The following is a 4,019-nucleotide window of genomic DNA, read 5'->3' as shown; positions in this document are numbered from 1 at the left end:
ATATATTGTCAGGGTCTGCTGTGTGGTCTCCCCCAGAAATGGCCAGAAAACTTCCAAAGGGAGGCTCCCAGAAGGCAATCTGATCAGACTCCCAAATCTCCTCAACTGGTTCCCTCCAATGTGGAGGAGCAATGGGTCAACTTCGACCTCCCTCTGGATGACAGAACTCCTTATCCAATCCCTTCAGCATGATTAAGATACCAGAAACTGCTTCGTCTAAGCCCCTACTTCACCTGCCACTTGAGTCCATGTCTGTAGTTATTTTTCCAGGCCGTGCCTAAAAAATAACTACAGTGCCTGGTACTTACCATCGAGTGCCAAGTACTCGATGGTAAGCTTCCCACCAGGTCTGGCTCCAAGAGGGAACCTCGTCTCCTTAATCTGGGAAAGGTTAGCCAAAATTGTAGTCTTACAAGGCCAAGATGTTTGATTCCCTTGAGACCAATTTGTTGTGGGAGACCCTACCAGAGTCCAAAGGCCTAGACTACAATAGTCAGTACTCAATCCCCAGAGTTGGCTATATGAGGGTCTTTTTGAAAAGTGGCAAAGGGAAATGCACCACTGCATGATTTCAATTACACCAGTGTTCCTCAGGGACCATTTCTCTGAATATTTGAAATGTGTCTCTGTTTCAGACAACCTGATTCAAATGCCATCAAGTGCTGCAGAAGCCTGTCAACCACTCACTTATTCCAGTCAGGTGTGTGTCAGAAGGGAAAGACCTAAAGAATTCAGGGCAATGGTCACTGGTGAAAAACACTCCTGAAAACAGGAAGTTGTAGATTAAAAATTAAAAAGCTTTTGGATGTTCCTGTCAACTTAAAAAATAGCACAAATTAAAAAGAAACTTTATCAGTGGTAGTTTTGATTAAAATGATAGCTTTTTTACTAAGGATTCTTCCCAGATTAAAGTGTGGATTTTTTTTTTAAGTTTTCCAGGATTTTGCCACTGATATAAAATGTGCTTAATATAATGATATATATTCACATACCAAGCAGCGGTAATAATCAATGAATCAATCAAATTTATTTGTATAGTATATTTCAGAAGCCAGACGGTTGAAAGTGCTTCCCTGCTATGTGAAGATCCTTGTAAATAATAAACATTTCTATTTTAATTTTTCAAAACTGTATTCAACCTGGATTTCATTCCTTCGTGCCAGTAAAACTGGTTAAAGAAATAAAAATAAAGTAAAATAAGGAATTCATTGTGTCTGTCTGTCTGACTTCCAGACACACACACCTAACCAAACTCAGTAAGATAAGGTGATTTCATAAAGCATACACTCATAAAAACAAGTAAATTGTGTCATTTAAGCATAAGGGCATGGAGCATGCGGGAGAATTTCAGTGGCTTTTGTGAAGGCCTTGGCTCCTTTTGATTGTTCATCTCTCACGTGATGTGATTAAAATATTACAGTGATATCCGAGCCCATTCATCCAGGACCCTCTTGATCTCTCTTTGAAATTTAAAGCTCTTAGGAGCACTTGTTCCTCTTGTGTACTACACTATTTGCCCTGTTCCCTGTTATCACTGAGCCATCTTATCTTCACGGGCATTTAAGAGAATAAGGGTGGAAGAATAACAAACGAAGCAGAGAGGAAGTGGGATCTAACTCCCACAGAAGGATGCAGGCTGGGAGAACCACACCATTAAAAACACATAGAGTTTAGGCAGACTTACAGTATTGTCAGTACTGTATTTACAAATGTCTATGTGGCAGTTACATATAATAATGTAAAGCAAGAAATATAAATAAATAATAAAGTAATGTAGCTCTTAAGATTTGCTTAAATATGGTATGACTTTCTTTCAGATACTTGTGAGAGGGTTACTGTTGGTGATGAAATGATGACATCATAGTGATCAGAAATAAAGTATGCAAGAAGATGCGGATAACTGAAACTTATACTTAGGAGAACCTGCCTGCTCAGGCCCAACATTCTCTATCAACCGGCTAAAATGGTACCAATTTATACATCCAAACCTGGAGCCGACGGGCCCATGCGAAGGATCTTCCAGCTGATTTTTCAAACTGAGTCCGAGGAGTCTCAAGAGCAAAGCCTCAACCACTAGACAGTTGCATGGTCCCTCTTTCTGCAGGCCTGATTCTAGGAACATGGGTGGGCAAATATTTTCCCAAAGCACCAAATGAGTAACATTGACAGTTGATGAGGGCCAGGTCATTTGTTGAACTCAAATGTTCAACAAATGACCCTGGAATCCTGGATAGGTTGTCTCTCCATTGTAGATGTCCCAAACTGACAGTTATATATTATTTTATTTGCAAATAATGACTTTTTAGAAAAACTAAATGTTGAATTGTTAAATTTTATCATATCGATGTGGAGATATTTCTAAGATGTGGCAAAGAAACACGTGATTAGATGTATTTTTACTCAATGTGAAGTAAAATTAGCATATTTTCAGCAGAGTCAGTGGAGTTATCTCATCTTTCTCAAGAAAGAGTAAAACATTTTGACTTTGTGAAAAATCTGCTTCTGGTCTTCTTCACCTTTCTATTGCAAATTTTCAAATTTAGGATTAACACACATTGTTAGAAACATCAGTTTTTAATAAAACAATTTTATGGTATTTTTGCTGGTAATTTTTTTAAAACAGTATTTAGCCGTTTGTAGAGTAAATAGTAAGTGACCAGAAACAAATATTGGACAAAGTCTTAGAAAGGATCCAAGATGGCGTCTAAGCCATAGTGTAAAATTATACTTTGTACATCCAAAGTATGTAATGTATAATAGATTCATTAATCTATTAATTGTTTCTAATGTAGCAACATAGAGAAACAATAAAACAGGAAATTTTTTACAGTCACACAAATATTGGTTATAATAGTAGATGCAACTCATCTGAGTTTAAGATGTGGTGGCCTAGTAGGAGCGACTTGGAACATTCAGAAAGATACACATCAAAGCGCTACACTGATCCGAGAATTTGTATGTGCGTGCATGTGTATTTATGTGAGATAATGGAGGTCCTTTGATTCCTAAGAGTGATTTGGTTCCAGCCTTCTGGTGCATTATTTCCCCGTTGGCCTCCTGTAAAGGACTTTGATGAGGATCCAGAAGAGAAGACCCTTATTGCCTGCACTTACTGTGTCAATATGGAAATTGTTTTGGAGACTTCCCCCTCCCCCGTCTCATCATCTTCTCTTCCAGCCATGCAGGCGGTCTTTCATCTATCTCTGCTATCTTCTTCCGTAGCATGCGAGTGTTGAGATCACCAAGTCGGCAGGCCACCACCTCTTACAGCTGGAGGAAGCGCTTTATCTGCAAGATCAGTCTTGATGACGCCCAATGTTCACTCTCACTAACATAGGCAGGATAAGAAGATCAGTGTGGAGTTAACACAAAACTTTTATAACGCATATTAAACAAGTTAAAGCAACTTGACCGTAAAAGAAAATCTGATACTAATGAATTAGATGACATTGCGAAATACAGAGCTAATTTTATTAGACCTGATTTATTATTTTATTTTGAGAAGCAACACAATGTCTTCAGGTTCTAATGAAATACCAGCAACAATCTTTATCATATATTTTATTTTTTTGTTCCCAGCAACCAGTATCAAAAAGCAATGTTTGGTAATCCACACTGTGGCTCATTTCTCAGGCTGTCCCTTCAAAACCGACTGATTAGAAATTAAGACCTAAGAGGGGCAAGATCCAAGGAACATGTTTCCTTGTATTCCTGTACTGTTCTTAATCTTTGTAATCTAGTGGCAGAGTTTCACCATCGCTTGACATTTATTTACTGTATGAAAAGAAATGGTGCCATCAATTATTGGCCTGCTAGTGCAATTGTTTACTTTTGCCAATCCCTGAGAGCCGAGGCTTGCTTTGAGAGATATAGATATCCCCTCTACTCTATTTACTCACCACAGTCCAAGGTGTGCTGCCTTGCTTACCCTTGGCTTTGGGTTGGGGGTAGTCTGGCTGCTTTGGGGTCTGTGATGTAGGCTCAGAGATTAGCATGGATAGAGTTTTGGCGGCTCACAG

The sequence above is a fragment of the Poecilia formosa genome, unplaced genomic scaffold, assembly GCF_000485575.1.
Source record: "Poecilia formosa unplaced genomic scaffold, Poecilia_formosa-5.1.2 Scaffold39, whole genome shotgun sequence".
Taxonomy (NCBI): Eukaryota; Metazoa; Chordata; class Actinopteri; order Cyprinodontiformes; family Poeciliidae; genus Poecilia; species Poecilia formosa.
Note: the sequence above shows the minus strand (reverse complement) of the source record.